General features: G+C 47.2%; 1 protein-coding gene across 1 annotated transcript in view; it reads left to right on the top strand.

Annotated features, from left to right (window-relative positions):
- The window catches only part of LOC147711447 (calmodulin-binding transcription activator 1-like), a 1,194,547-nt gene that overhangs the window by 462,324 nt on the left and 715,762 nt on the right, over positions 1 to 16,461 (top strand). The gene's annotated exons all lie outside the window — the stretch shown is intronic.

The raw sequence follows: 16,461 nt of genomic DNA, 5'->3' as shown, positions 1-16,461 counted from the left end.
ACGAAAAATATTAGAAATTGGGTATCATCTGTGTAAGACACAATCTCCACAATACATGCCCTCACAGACTGAGCTAGAGTTGCTACATAGAAATTAAATAATGTAGGGCTCAGACACAAGCCCTACGGGACTCCTTTACTGATGGGCTTGATTAAAAAGAACCCAGACATATGATATAAGTAAGATTGGTAAGGAAGTCCCCATCCAGTGTAGCACTCTGATGTTCAAGTAGGAGAAGGATCTTCCCCCCATGGTGGATCTGTGGATGCGCAGAATTGCCGCGAGGGCTTGATTGGACGATCGTAGTTGGCGGGTGGGGGTGTAAAAGGACAGGCGCGTGTTGAGGCATTCGGGTCCTAGGTCGTAGAGGGCTTTGTGTGCGTGGGTGAGGAGACGGAACGTTATTCTCTTGTTGATGGAGAGCCAGTGGAGGTCTTTCAGGTGACCAGAAATGTGAGCTTGGCGGGGGATGTCGAGTATGAGTCTGGCTGAGGCATTTTGGATGCGTTGGAGTTTTTTCTGTAGTTTGGCTGTGGTTCTGGCGTAAAGGGTATTTCCGTAATCCAGTCGGCTAGTGACCAGTGCGTGGGTGACTGTCTTTCTTGTTTCGGTGGGGATCCAACGGAAGATTTTCTTGAGCATGCGTAGGATGTTGAAGCATGATGATGAGACGGCGTTGACTTGTCTGGTCATCGAGAGGGAGGAGTCCAGGATGAAGCCCAGGTTACGTGCGTGGTCCGTTGGTATGGGTGCGGTTTCTAGGGCTGGTGGCCACCATGAGTCGTCCCAGGCAGAGGGGGAAGAGCCTAAGATGAGGACTTCCGTTTTGTCCGAGTTCAGTTTTAGACGGCTGTTTTTCATCCATTCGGCTACTTCTTTCATTCCTTCGCGTAAGTTGGTTTTGGCAGTGTTTGGGTCTTTGGTGAGGGAGAGGATCAGCTGGGTGTCATCTGCGTAGGAGATGATGTTGAGGTTGTGTTGGCGCGCGATGGATGCGAGGGGACTCATGTACACGTTGAAGAGGGTGGGACTGAGTGATGATCCTTGTGGTACGCCGCAGATGACTTCGGTGGCCTCTGATCTAAAAGGGGGGAGGCGGACTCTCTGTGTTCTTCCGGCCAGGAACGAGATTATCCAGTCCAGTGCTTTCCGTTGTATTCCGATGTTGCTGAGGCGTTGTATGAGGGTGCTATGAAAGACTGTGTCGAAGGCTGCGGAGAGGTCAAGTAGGATGAGGGCAACTGTTTCTCCGTTGTCCAGTAGTGTTCGAATGTCGTCTGTTGCTGCGATGAGGTCGGTTTTGGTGCTGTGTTTGGCTCAGAAGCCGGACTGTGAGGGGTTGAGAGATTTGTTGGATTTGAGGAAGGCGGCGAGTTGTCTGTTGATGGCTTTTTCAATGACTTTGGCAGGGAATGGGAGGAGCGAGATGAGGCGGGTAGTTCTTAAGTTCAGTGGGGTCAGCTGTGGGTTTCTTCAGAAGGGCGCTGAGTTCGGCGTGTTTCCAGCTTTCCGGGAAGGTAGCGGAGTTGAGGGAGCAGTTGATGACGTCTCGGAGATGGGGTGCGATAATGGAGTCTGCTTTGTTGAAAATGTGGTGGGGACATGGGTCGGTTGGTGATCCTGAGTGGATGGAGTTCATCAGGCGGATAGTGTCTTCAGTGGTAATAGGGTTCCAGGCGCAGAGGTTGTAAGAGGGGGGTTTTGGTTCGGAGGTGGGTGGAGTGGACTGGTCTTCGGACTGGTTTTCAAAGCTGTTATGTATGTCGGCGATTTTGTTGTGGAAGAATGAGGTGAGGGAGTCGCAGAGTTCTTGGGAGGGAGTGATGTCTTGGTGCCGGCGGCGGGGTTGGTAAATTCTTTGACGATGTTGAATAGTTCCTTGCTGTTGTGGGCGTTGTTGTCAAGTCGATCCTTGAATGCTGATTTCTTTGAGGATCGGATCAGTTGGTGGTGTTTGCGGGTGGCGTTCTTGAAGGTGGTCAGGTTGTCAGTGGTTGGGTTTTTTTCTCCAGGCTTTCTCGAGGGTGTGACAGAACTTCTTGGATTTCTTAAGGTCATCGTTGAACCAGGGGGCTTTTTTGCTACCTTGTTTGATTTGATGGTTTTTCAAGGGTGCTAGTACGTCGGTGCTGTGGGTGATTCATTGTGTGAGGTTGGTGGCTGCTTGGTTTGGGTCCGATGATTTGACAGGAGGGTTTTGGTGAAGCGATGTGAAGAGCTGGTCGGTGGTAATTTTGTTCCAGTTTCTTCGGGGAATTGGTTGTGGGTGGTTGTGGGTCGTGGTTTTTTTGTAGTTGAAGTGAACGCAACTGCGGTCCGTCCAATGGAGAGCTGTGGTGTGATTGAAGGAGATGTGCTTGCTGGAGGTGAAGGCTGCAAATTAGAATAGAGGGGAAGACCATGTCAAAGGCCGCAGTTAAATCTAGTAGCATAAGCATTACAGGGGTTCCTACATCTAGAGAAAGACGGATATTATCTGTGACTGCCAACAAAGCCGTCTCCGTGCTGTGTAGGGCTTGGACATCTGATTGTTAAAAGTCAAAAATCTTTTGGGCTTCCAAGAAAGATGTCAGTTACTTGTTGATAAAACTTTCTAAGACTTTTGTCAGCAGAGGGAGCAGCAAAATAGGCCTATCATTTGATAATACTTCAGTGTTTAAAGTAGGCTTTTTTAGAAGCAGCAATACTTATGTGTGTTTCCATTCAGTTAGCACTTTTGCAGAGCCTATAGAGATACTGAGTTGTGAAGTTATGAAAGGCACCAGATGGTGAGCTCGGCTGGACACAATCTTGGGAGGGCAAGGGCTGCAGGGGAACCCAATTTAGCACAGGTTAACATTTTCAGGATGTGCTGAGTGGAGCAGAGCTCAAAGTCACCCATACGGGCACTGGCCTCAAGGTGACGTAGAGATACGGAGCTGCTTTCTTCTTTCCCTGCGATGGCACATTTTAGGCTGCCATGCCACAATGCACACACCCTGGCATCATAGTGCAAGGGTATGTGCATTTTTTATGGACTAGTTTTTGCAGTAAAAGGGGACCTTTCCAGTACAAAAACTATTCTTCAACACTTTTCCTGTTTTGTATGTGGGCTGTACATGCGAAGTAGGAAAAATGAGGAGAAATTAAAATATTTCTCCTTATTTGGTCTGCCTCGAAGAGGCACAGTATTTTAGATACAAATCTCTGGCTACAAATGTTAGTAGATTGGGATCTGCATAAATCCCATGAGTGGGTGTATGGGAACTTACATGTACCACCCATGGAATGCTCCTTGACACAAAGCAGCACAGAGCCCAACTTTGCAATACTTCGAGAAACTATCAAATGGAAATCCTGATTTGCCTTGCATAGTTAATCCCATCATAACACTTTGCATTGGCTTTGTGTTACAAAAGTAGCAGAAGCACTGCGACAAGCATTAGTAAACCTAGACCATACACTTTATTGTGCACTGTGCAGGCACACAACACTGTGCAGTTTTTCAATCCGTCCATTGGCTCTTTTAATGGTAGTAGTTGGAATGCTTTGCATCTGTTTAGGCCACACATACATGTTACACCCTTATAGTAGCCCAGCAATCTAACCACCCTCACCAAACATGTGCAACAGTAAAGATGACAATCAAAAAGAAAGCTCATATTGAAAACCAAACAGCCAATGGAGTTACTTCAAAGGTGACAATTCATCAGATATTTAAATAACGCTGAAGGGTATTCGAAATGGTCTTCCTCTGGTCACTCCTACCATCGAGTCTACCTGTTGCTTCTTATTTCATTTTAAGGATTCACAAGTTCCTTAATAGCGCATAGTGGACTCTGTCCTTGTTCACCTGAAATGCTTCCAGGGCTATACTAAAGATAACATAACTGAAATCAGGAAGCACAAACAGCCATAAGTACCTCATTGCAATGAAACACAACTATGAGTGAGTACATTAGGTACTTGCTGATAAAAGTATACCCTGCACCCCTCACCATGCTTAACAATCTGGCCTATTACCTGTACTTTGACTGACTCATTCTGTAGATGGTGCTTTAGCCTACTTAGCTATCGCCCCTGACTTAAAGACATGTTATTGCTTTAGCAATCTTCCAAATACAGGAGTTAAGAATGCTTATAGACTCGGATGGAACAAAAAATCAAGGCCCAGGCAAAAATTGCTAGGCTTTTCAGTCACACACGATTACAGGTCTTTCTCGGTCTTCCCCAGTGCGTCATAGTAAATGCAGTTTATAACTGGGGCTCCCGGTTTTATGGTATTTATTTTTTTCACATTTCCGTCTGTATTTATCCATATTTATTTTTTGGTCATTTTATCTGTATTTATCCACATTTATTTTCGACGCACGGAAAAAAAAAAGCTAAAGCTAGTATTTTTCCACATTTATTTAGGTTGGCATGCACACTTGCACTAGGTTGTTATAGCTTTTTAAAGCACATTAACCTCGCAGAATTATATCTCATGGATGCGTCCACATCTCTTCTGGTCCTCTCTCTGTCTCCATGGCACTGCACTTCCTCTGCAGCTGTTTCACTTTTGGAACAATGCTCCCTGAAGCTTTTTCTCCCATAGCACTCCACCCACTGCACCTCTCTCTCCCAAAACACATCATTGCTTGCAACAAACCCGGCCTCTGGGGACATTCTAGCCAGCAGATGTCTCTACCAAGTCACCTCATACATGCAGTTCACTATCTCTGCCCACATACCAGCAAGCATGCCTCTCACTCCTCCACTGAGCACAACACCACCTGCAGCTTTCTCCCATACCAGCCCTTCCATCCTCTATCATGGAGCAAATTGCTGTCTCTGAACGACCCTCCCCCAATCCTATCACTGCCTTTAGCGTTCACTCTTGTGTCATATTCACCTTGCACAACTCTCTCCAACTATTTAGCAAAACAGTGCATATTTCCCAAGACATATTTTGCAAATTGCTCCCAGTGCACATCGTAGTTCCTAAGAATCTCTTGTCTACAGCATAAGTAAACCCCTGTGGATTTTTCTCCCTTGGCACATTCCTCCCTTGCGGCTCTAGCTCCCAATCTCTGCGTCAAACGGCGATGCCCTAACTTTTCTCTTCCCTGCCTCTAGTTCCTATGTGCCACGTCGATTCGCTTATGTCCCCGGGCCTCCGTTTACATGTAATCCTCCTTTCTTATGTTTAAATGCAGTGCCCCATCCTAGTTACAGTTTACATTACATCGACTACACCCATGGCCACCTCTTTCAAAAAACGTCCTGCCTTTCATTAATCAACCCACCCTTCTCACCGGCCCACTCCTATTTGTGGCAAAATACTCCCAATTCCAATTGTGCCCTCAATCCCCCACACGCAGTGGGAGCTGGTGACCTTTGAAAGTGGTGTGGCGAAAACTAAACTAAAAATCTGTGCTTAGCATAGTGTGCCCTCCGCCTGGTGTTTTACTGCTTCTGTCAACGCATCCAGTTACATAATACAACAAGTAACAAGCCAGGACTATTGGCTTTGTCAATTGTAGTTAGTTGCATAAAATAACTAAGCAACAACTATGGCTTCGTTGCATATTTTGAAAATGCATCAGCTCTGAAATGATGAGGTTATTTATTGTTTTGTAAAGAAACGCGAATGAAAAAAAGATTCATATTTCCAATGGATATTTAAATGCTTGATGTGAATAAAAGTGACAACAGAGTTTATTTTTTAATTTACGTGTGAAACAAGCATTTTTTTAATGGAGTAGCTGACTTTGTAAAATATTAAAACGTAGCCGAGACATGAGCAATTCTCGGATTTTAATCAACAGCAAGCACACTTTGTATGCTGGGGTCTGGAAACTGTTAACAGCAAAACTACATGCCCCGCAATGCACCAAGCTGGTGTTTTGAAGGGGGGAAAAACGATGATGAATCCTCGGTCCTAAGAAAGATGCGAGCTCGGAAATGCAACCTAAGCCTAGTGGGGGAAAGGGCAGACATCCTTTGCAGTCCAGATACATGTGAGTTTCTCACTGTTAATTGGCTCCTATAACACTCTTCCCGAGCCTGCAATGTGCGCCATTTACCAAAACAATGCCAGCAGCAGCAGTTCAATGGGTCTAAAATCACTCAGACATGAAATATGTCCTGTCAACACTCCCCGAAAATGTTCCCAGCCTAGAACGTGATGGGATTAAGGTGGCGTGGGATGTTTACAGCACAACAGTGACGCCACACGTGACACCTAAAAAAAACAAAAGGTTGCTGGAGCTGCAGCCGATGTCCTGTGGTGTTTTCACACCTCTTAATGGACATCGGCTGCTTGCACTGCTACAACAATTGGATTGTGTGAACTACTGCTGTGAGGGGTGCTGGAATGTCTCTGCAGACACAGCGCTGCCGATTCCCCGTCACAGGAGCAGTTTCGGGGCAGCAGTTTCCCATTTATTTTGGTTGCCACTCTGCACCTCTGACTCGATTTTACAGCGCACAGAGGCAGGAGGCGCATTGGTTTTATTAGTATTTTCCCGTTTTTATATATAAATGCAGACAAAAACCAAAAAGCTTTCTGTCTGTATTTATATGTAAAAATCAGTTTAAACGGAAAACCCGGAGCCTTATTTATAACGTATATTTATGTATTGTAGTCTTTAGTGAAGTAGTGTGGCTCACTGGTTAGAGGCGGCAGACCCGAGAGCAGAGGACGGCCCGGGACCAGGGTTCGATTCCCGGCGCGGCAGGTTTCTGGACCAGGGTCAGCGGACTCGATAATTCTCTCGCCTCGGTGCCCACTCTGATCAGCGATCACACTCGGCAACTCTGGGCATTAGCTTGCCTCATCTTCACTAACGGCCCCACCAGACTGCCGGGGATGCCTGGTCTCACCCTGGAGAAACCCATTAAGGGACCATCTCTCTGGGAAGCCAGGAAGGGTTTCGCAGCGGTCGAAGCGCCTTGGGACCCTACGGGTAAGTAGTGCGCTATATAAATGCCTATACATTTAGTGTGTTAAAGCACAGCCAATGCTTCTAGCCCTTGACACTAGTGTTTTGTTCTTCGAAATGCCTCAGAAGGGCAAAGAGTCCTTTGGAACATGACCAGCCGCTTAGTACCTGTGGGTGAGTGTCAGACACCTCCCAGGTGCAGACTCCTGACTCGGAAAACCTATCACCAGCTTCCCCAATGCAGAAGCTTGGATATACATAGCTATAGTTGACGCTGCACACGGATCACATCTGTTCAGTGGAGGCTCTCCCTTTTGGGATCCAGGGGCATATTACCAACCTACAGCGATATTTATCGCTAAGTAGGCTCAGCGGTGAAAATATTATCGCCGCGGTTCACCTGTTTTTATCGCAGAGATAACTTGCTGTTAACAAGGCATATCTCTAATACGATAAAAAGCAGGCGAAATGCGTGAATATCGCTGTAAATGCAGCGATATTCACACATTCTCGTGACGGTGCTCTTAGCCATGTTATCCACCTTCCATTGGATAACATGGCTAAGAACTGCTCTGGGCAGGCGTTAGCTTTTGGAGATATTCGCGCTTAGCGCAAATATTTCCAAAACTAAGCCATTGTTGGTAAAAGGAGATAGCAATATTAGCGACTGTTTCCAGTCGCTAACATCTTGGCACGCCCACTTTGCATGTCATTAGCGATAATTATCGCTGACATGCAAAGTGGGACCCAAGATGATCGCTATCGCCTACTAGCTGTCGCTAACTGGTGTTAGCGACAGCTTGGTAATTGGGCGATCAAATTATCGCCGCTTTAGTGGGAAAAAGTCCCGGTAAAGCGGCGATAATGGCCCTTGGTAATATGCCCCCCAGTTCTATACCCTCCTTGCTTTGTGGCCCGATTGCATTACAACAAGAGTGAATAATAATCCATTCTTCACTCTTGGTATAATAAGAAAAAAAATGCTTACCTACTTAAAATGTAGATAGAGTGGCTAAAACAGCAGCTCCACAAATCTCCACCACAGCTGCTCCCTGTGTCTATGCTCAAGAGGCTGCCTTTCCCCGAATCAACCCAGCACCCCAACAGGACAGGCTACCTCCTGAATCTAATTTATTGCACACTCTCTCTTAGTCTCAAAGTAGGAGTAGAAGACTATTTCTTGCTGGACCAAAATCGACAAAAGAGAATCCCTTTGTCTAAAACAAGACACATTTTCCAGGTAAATCAAAGCTACTCTCTTGACACCCAACGAATGAAATAAATTGTCTTTAAAGTTAGAAGGATCAAGACAGAGGTCAGACAGAACTAATTTTGTCATTTTATATAAAGGAATTCAGCATCATCAGGAAAAAAAGGAATGCCGCAATCATAATAGCAATCTGTTAGGGGACATTGAAAGATAAGGAAGCCTCTAGGAAAAATATCCCAACTCCCAGTCGTCTGGTTGATGTCATTGCTGCTAGAAAGAAAACTTTAATAACCTCAAATAAAATGACCCTGTAGGTTCAAAATGAGATCTTTGTGAAACTTCTTGCACCAAAAGCAGATCCCAGCTGGAAAGCAAATTTCACACAGCCAACGAGAAATTGCTAATTAGTTCAGATGTCATAAATGGTAGGGTCTGCACTAATGAGCTTATCCGCAGCGTCCTGAATCCCTTAATGGAGACCAAATATAATTAAAGAATGAAAGCAGTGGTCCTATTGAAAATCCTCTTGAAGAAAAGATAGATTGGGTACCACATCCCCTGAACTAGTATCTAAATCCTTGCACTTTACCAACTCCTGAACAAAGCAAAATGATGCGTGTACGATTTAAAATAGACTCGCTTCTAGAACCTTATACTGCAATGGCTAATCCTCTAGAGGGATCTTTGTTTTGTCATTTCACCCAGTCTCCAGCTGATAAGTGGAGGTGTTTCAGAACATTCTGTGACAATATTGGATACAACAAGCAAGAGAGAAGACTTGGAAATCCCTATTCCTGCCAATGTATCATCGAGTGAAGAAGAGGAAGAAAGTAGGAGGGAGTTCATGCCAAAGCAATCAGGGTACTTTATGCTGACTCACTCTTGATGTTTCTCAATAACCTAAAAAAGGGGAACAGGGAAAAGACAAATAGGAGACTCAGAGACCCAGACAAGACATTTCATCCACTTCTCAAGTTCCTGCCACCTGAAACCAGGAATAAAACTGAGGTTTTAGCTTCATCCACAAACCAATCTTCTATTGTAACACCCCACCCCCACCCCCACCCCCTTTTCTACAGAACACAATGAACAAATGAGGCTCCAGACCATAATTTTGAGTTCGTGGAAAGATTTTGCTAAACTTGTTTCTTACTCAGTGTCCACCCCAAGAATGTGCAACTCACGGAGGGAAATCAGAACGTTCTCTCTCCACAGGAAAATTGAGGGGCATATTATCAAGGGGGTTTATCTCAGCTTTTTTGGCTTTAATAGCCAAGAAAGCGGAGATAAAATTATCTCCCTATTACCTAGCTGTCGCTAACACCAGTTAGCGACAGCTAGTAGGAGATAGCGACCATCTTGGTCCCCACTTTGCATGTCAGTGATATTTATCACTAATGACATGCAAAGTGGGCGTGCCAAGATGTTAGCGACTGAAAACAGTCGCTAACATCGCTATCTCCTATTACCAACTTTTGGAGATATTCGCGCTAAGCGCGAATATCTCCAAAAGCTAACACCTGCCCTGAGCAGTTCTTAGCCATGTTATCCAATGGGAGGTGGATAACATGGCTAAGAGCATTAGCTCGGTAATGCATGAATATCGCTGACTTTTCAGCGATATTCATTCATTTGCGGCGATTTTTATCGCATTTGCGATAAACCTTGGTAATACCAAGGTTTATTTGCGGTAAAAATCGCCGCAGCTCAGCGGTAAATTTTTTGTCTCTAACCAAGCAATAGCGATAATTATCGCTATTGCTTGATAATATGCCCCTGAATTTGCTATCTTTGCCAATGCCTGGGGATAACCCCCCTCCCCTTGTCGGCTCGTTTAGAATTTAACCTTCAAATTGTCTCTTGTGATAAGTACAATTGTCCCCTCTCGTGACATTTGCAAATCTCTTCAAAGCCAAACAAATGGCCTTTGGTTCTTGCCAATTTAAGCATGTCCTTTTTCCTGCATCATTCCCTGGCCATTCAGCAGTCTTTCTCCTATACCCATCACAATAGAGGCCACATAAATTGGAGATGTCGACATTCTGCTCCAAATAGTAGACATTTCTGATTATTCGGTTCCATCAGAATATAGGGATAAGTGTGTTTTAGATCTAAAGTAGCCAGAAATTCACGAGGTAAAACTAAAGAAATTATCTGCTGAAAACAGTTCAGCTTGAAATGTGCTGTCTGGATTAAATTATGGACTCTTTAGGTCCAGTGCTCCATTATACCACCCATCACCTTCTTTACGAGAAATAGAATAGAAACAAAACTCCCCCTGTTTATTCCTTGTGAACTTGAATAAGTTTTTTCTTCTGAAGCAATGTTGATATACCTTCTCTTAACGCTCTGACTTTGCATCTGTTTCTGGGAGTAGGCATATAAAGTGCAAAGCAAAAGTATGTAGCTCAGACTTCTTGACTTATTTCCGGGACCCAAAGAACTCAATAGTCAGTTTCCCATGTTGACAAAAATGTTTGGATACATTCGCCAGCAGGACCTGTATTTTCCACTTTCTTCCAACAGTCAGGAGCGCTATTGTTTAAACTGACAAAAGATGGTCCATCTGTGTAGGTCATCATTTCTAATCTGGTTGTGTTCAATGAGTGAGAAGAATGTTTTTTTGATTTCCACCTTTCAGAGTAGGAATAATCAGATATTTTCCCTTAATAAGGCAAAGTATGTTTTCTGTATTAAGGCTTTTGTGACTATCTGCTCCTAATGATCTTCAAAGAGCTTAATGTCTAGAAAAGGGATCTTTATCATCATCGCTCTGTCTGCTGTATCAGCATGCCAGTCCCTCATCCCATGTCTCATCCTGATACTACTGAAGCTCTAGATTGTAAAGCAGAAGCTTGAAATCCATCACAAGCAATACTGGGAAGAAACAGAGCAGTTTCTTAAACTTACAACGCTTCTGCCAATCTTTGACCAAAGATTGTGCTGTTTATGTCGCATGAGCTCCCGCCCTTAATGCATTCCGAAGCAAAGTTAACTTAATGCTGAAAGGCCTATCTAGGACAGCTTCTTCCAACCCCCCATTCTAAATATCATCGGTTTTCAGGGATCCAAAACTCAAATAAAACTCATCTGAAGCCTTTTTTCTGTTTTGCTTTTTATTTCTACCTCCTCCCCTGTTAGACAATTGGGAGTTAAATCCTCCTTTACCTCTCGATGGATAATGCAAATGGCTCACATGTTTGACTCTATTTACAAGGCCTATTGGTGAGAGAGCTGGATATCACCCAAAGGCTGATCTGTGAAATGAGTTACGCAAGGTGCAATCAGATTATACAAATCACCTTAAGCCTAAATATTGCTGCTCTTGATCTAGTTAGGCCTTAATGTGAAACTGTTTGAAACTGTCTCTGAATTTCATCAAGCACGTTTCAACAGTCATTCCATATCAATCCTTCCTAAGTAAATTATTGTGTGTCATGCTACTGCCCTACGACTAATTTGACATCTGTTGACTCTAAAATAGCATCGAAGAGCAAATGCATGCAACACCATATCTGAGCTACCCGCGAGCAGGGAGAGAAGGGACCAGAACATTGAAATCAGGTGGCTTGCTGGTTCAGCCCACACCGGCTGTCAGCCTCCTTGAGGCTATGGACCCTCAAACTGAGCAGAGAAGGCACATTACTGGGCACAAGAAGTCAAGATACAAGGCTTGCAGTCTGGAAGGGTGAACTCGGAGAGCATGTAGGGGTCTCATGGGGTCTTCATGCTTTAAGAACTGTGTTTGGGGACACACTTGGACTTCTCTAGTTGCCTGTGGCAGTGCGGGAGACTGTCACAAGATCTGGGAGTAATGCTGGTGAAGGACTGAGCCTCTAAATCGTATGTGGGTGTGCAGTGTACTGAAGAATGGAAAGAACACTCTCTGGAGGCTTTGGAGTGAAAGGGAGGTCTTGCACCTGCAAACACTAAAACAAAGTTGTTACTGTGTCAATAGAAATTAACCTGTTCCGGATGGAACCGCGCCAAGTGCCTGAGAGAACGAAAACAATGGAGGCCACAGTGGAGTCCCTGACTGGTAATGTGTTATAAATGAGGACACCATTATTAAATTACAAGAAACAACCATGTCCTTGTAGCCTGGGAGGATGCAGAAGGGAGGTCCCTGCTGAATAACCTTCGATTCCTTGGGTTCCCGGAGAAAACACTGGGCCCCTCAATGGATTAAAACTCTCCTCAATTAGAAGGGCTCATAGGGCCCATACTCCCCCAAGTTACCGGCCTGGAGTAGCACATACAGGGATTATAGCGTGTCCCCTGAATTTTAGAGATTGAAGTACAATACTACAGGAGGCCAGACAAATTGTTGAAGGCAACTATGTAGGCCTGAGAATCCAAATATCTCCAGATGACACCCAGAAGGTTCATTCAATTAATCAATCTGTCAATCAATCAATCAATCAATCAATCAATCAAACAGGGGGTTTATAAAGCATGCTACTCACCAGTGAGGGTCTCAAGGCACTATGAGGTTGGGGGGTGCAGCTCCGGGTCAGCCGAAAATCCAGGTTTTGAGGCTCTTCCTGAAGGTGTGCAGGGTGAGGGAGTGTCTGATGTTGCCTGGGAGTTCGCTCCATTCTTTGGCTTTGACTTAGGAGAAGGCTGTTCCCCCTGCTCTGGTTCTGCGGATACGCGGGGTCGTTGCTAGGGCGAGGTCGGTGGAGCGGAGGTTTCTTTTGGGTGCGTGGAAAAAGATTATTTCGTTGAGGTATTTGGGTGCAGTGTTGTGGAGGGATTTGTAGGCTTGAATGAGTAGCTTGAAGGTTACTCTCTTCTCGACAGGGATCCAGTGGAGGGCTCGCAGCTGTTGGGGCATTTGCTCATGTCGAGTGCCGAGGAGGAGTCTGGCTGTGGTGTTCTGGGTGGTCTGGAGTTTCCGTAGCAGGGATTTGTTGATTCCAACATAGAGGACGTCAAGAAAATCCCTGCTTAGTCCGTGGTCCAGTCTGTTGCTAATGAGTGTGTGGCTGACGTTTTTTATGGCTTTAGGTGGAATCCACTTGAAGGTCTTGCGGAGGATGCAGAGGGAGTTGAAACAGGTGGAAGAGACGGCGTTCATCTGGAGGTTTGTGGTGAGTGAGAAGTCGAGTATGATGCCGAGGTTCCAGGCGTGGTCTTTCGGGGTGGGTGGGTTTCCGAGAGCGGAATGCCACCAGGATCTGTCCCACACAGTGGGGGAGGATCTAAGGACAAGGAGCTCCTTCTTCTCTGAGTTCAGTTTTAGGCAGCTGTTGCTCATCCAGGCTGCAACATCTTTCAGTCCTTCTTGAAAGCTGCTTCTGGTGTCTTCAGGGTTCTTCATGAGGGAGAGGATGAGCTGAGTGTCGTCAGCATAGGATACTATGCTGAGCCCATGCTTTCTGACGATGGCGGAGAGGGGGGCTATGTAGATGTTGAAGAACATGGGGCTGAGTGATGAGCCTTTGGGTACTCCGCAATTGATCTCTGTGGGTTCGGAGAGGAAGGGTGGGAGTCTGATCCGTTGGGTTCTGCCGGTGAGAAAGGAGCAAATCGAGTCAAGGGCGATTCCTCATATGCCTGGATCTTGGAGTCTGGTTGCAAGAGTGCAGTGAGGGACAGTGTCGAAGGCAGTGGAGAGGTCTAGCAGGATGAGGGCTGCAGTGTGTCCCTGGTCGAGTAGCATGCGGATGTCTTCAGTGGCAGCAAAAAGAGTGGTCTCGGTGGTTGCTGCAGAATCCGGACTGGGAGAAGTCGAGCATGGTGTTCTCCTAGATGAAGTTGGTCAGTTGTATGTTGACAAATTTCTCTGTGATTTTGGCTGCAAAGAGAAGGAGAGAGATGGACCAGTAGTGTTTCAGGTCAGTCGGGTCAGCCGAGTGTTTCTTGAGGAGGGGCTTTTACCTCAGCCCGCTTCCAGTCGTCGGGGAAGATGTTGGATTCAAAGGTGGTGTTGATGGTGTGGCGTAGTTCGGCACGATACCAGTGGCGGCTCTGTGGAAGATGTGAGGCGCACAGGAGTCCATGGGGGCTCATGAGTGGGTGCTTTTCATGGTTGTGCTGGTGTCTTTGGTGGTGACCGGTGTCCCTGTCGTGATGGTGGGTTGGCGGTCATTGCTGGGGGGGAGGGTGGTTTCTGGAGTCTGTTCGGTGAAGTTGTCATAGAGAGCCTTGCTCTTTAGGTGGAAGTAGGAGCCAAGTTTGTTGGCGAGGTCCTGGGATGGAGTGATGTCTTTAGCTGCGCAGGGGGGGTTTGGTGAACTGCTGGATGTTGTTGAAGAGTTCCTTTGAGTTGCTGGTGTTGGTGCTGATTTTGTTCCTGATGAAAGTCCTTATGAGCTGGTGGTATTTTGTCATGGCGTGCTTGTAGGTGGACTGGTCTTCGGTTGTTTTGCTGCTTCTCCATCGTTTCTCGAGCTGTCTGCAGGAGCGTATGGCTTCTTGGAGGTCAGTGGTGAACCAAGCAGTTTTTCAGAGGGCATTGTTAGTTGGGCAGCGGAGGGGAGCAAGCTTGTCTGCGCAGCTAGAGATCCAGCGGTGTAGTTCCGTGGCTGCAGATCTGACGTCGGTCATGGCGGAGGGGGGGTCATGTGTGAGGGTAGAGTTGAGGTCCTCTTCTGTGACCTTGATCCAGTTCCTTCGTGGCAGGCATGGGCAGGCTTGTGTGCGGTGCTCGTGCCGAAGGAGAAGTGTACATAGTGGTGATCTGTCTAGAGGGACTGCATTGTGTTGCTGCAGTGGACGTTAGTCCCTCCTGCGAAGATGGGGTCGAGGATGTGTATGAGCTTGTGGGTGGGGGTGGTGATGAGCTGCTTCAGTCCGAGGTTGGCGAGGTTGTCCAGGAGGGCGGTGGAGTCTGGGACGCAGTGTTTGTCGAGGTGGAAGTTCAGGTCTCAGATGAGTATGTAGTCCATGGAGGCAATGGCGTGGGGTGTGATGAGGTCGGCGAAGGCGGTGGTGAAAGGAGCAGGGGGCCCGGGGAGTCTGTAGGCGAGGGTGCCTAGGAGCGTGGTTCTGGGGCTGGTTTGGATCTGGAAGTGGAGGTGTTTTCTGTTGGAGAGGGGGTGGCTCATGCTGGAGGTAGAGAGTCGGAGAGAGCTCTTGTGTGCAATGGTGAGTCCTCCCCATGGGCGCTGGGGGCGGTCTTTCCTCTGGATATTGTAGCCGTCGGGGATGGCGGTGGCAATGTCAGGGGCAGAGGGGGCGTTAGTCCAGGTTTCCACAAAGGAGGTGACGTCTGGCAAGAGGGTGTCGAGGAGGTCCCAGATCTCTACGGCGTGTCTGTGCAGGGAGCACATGTTGAGGAGGATGCATTTCAGGGCTTTGTTGGTGTGCCAGATGTGCAAAGTGGAAGGAGTGCTGTGGATGGTGGAGGAATGTTGGCAGTGTCGGCAGGAGAATTGGCCGTGGGTGGTGTTTGGCTTTGACAGCTGGCAGTTGCTGTTTCTCCCGGGGTTGAGTGCATGGAGGACAGCTGGGTTGTAGCGGAGGAGGGTCGGAGATCCATGGTTCCTGGTGCTGTTCGCTGTCAAGTGACAGACGGGTGCAGACGGACTTGCCTTTGGAGCAGCTTCAACACACCAGAAGCGTGCCCACTGAGTGGGGAATCTGCAGGTGGGAGTGGCTGCGGGGGCAGCAGCGGTGGGGAGTAAGCAGATCCCTGACCAGGAGGTCCAACGTCTTGCTCATGCTCCCTCACAGTGGCCGCCATTCAGTAGGGAAGGGGGGAGGGAATTGCAGCTGGGAGGTGGGAGCGGGGAATCGGCAGGGGAGGGGCCGTAGGGGCTGCAGCGGTGGTAAGGGAAATGGGCAGGAAGTGGAACCGGCAGGGAACGTGAAAACAAGACAAAAATATGGGGGCAAACAGAAAAACAGGCACAGTCCAATACAGTACAGTTACATTGTAAGACAGAAAATTAAAGACAGAGGATACAACCAGACAGAAAACGGAAACAATACAGGGCCACAAACCCCTGACAGTATATAGCGCAGCACAGCACAGGCAGCTGCACTTACCAAGGAGCTGCAGGGGGAGAGAGCAGGTCCCTAACCAGGATGTCAGAGGTCTTGCTTGTGCTCCCTCGCAGCATTCGCCATTAAGTAGGTAAGGGGGGAGGGAATCGCAGCTGGGAGGCGGGAGCAGGGATCGGCAGGGGGGAGGGCCACAGGGGCAGCAGCATGGGCAGTGGCACTTACCAGTGGAGCTGCAAGGGGAGAGAGCAGGTCACTGACCAAGAGGTCAGAGGTCTTGCTCGTGCTCCCTCGCAGTGGTCACCATTAAGTAGGGAAGAGGGAGGGAATCACAGCTGTTAGGTGGGGGCGGGGAATTGGCAGGGGCCCCAGGGGCAGCAGCGGCAGGAAGGGAAA

This window comes from Lissotriton vulgaris, chromosome 5 (genome assembly GCF_964263255.1).
Source record: "Lissotriton vulgaris chromosome 5, aLisVul1.2, whole genome shotgun sequence".
NCBI lineage: Eukaryota > Metazoa > Chordata > Amphibia > Caudata > Salamandridae > Lissotriton > Lissotriton vulgaris.
This window is presented reverse-complemented; position numbering and strand designations above follow the sequence as displayed.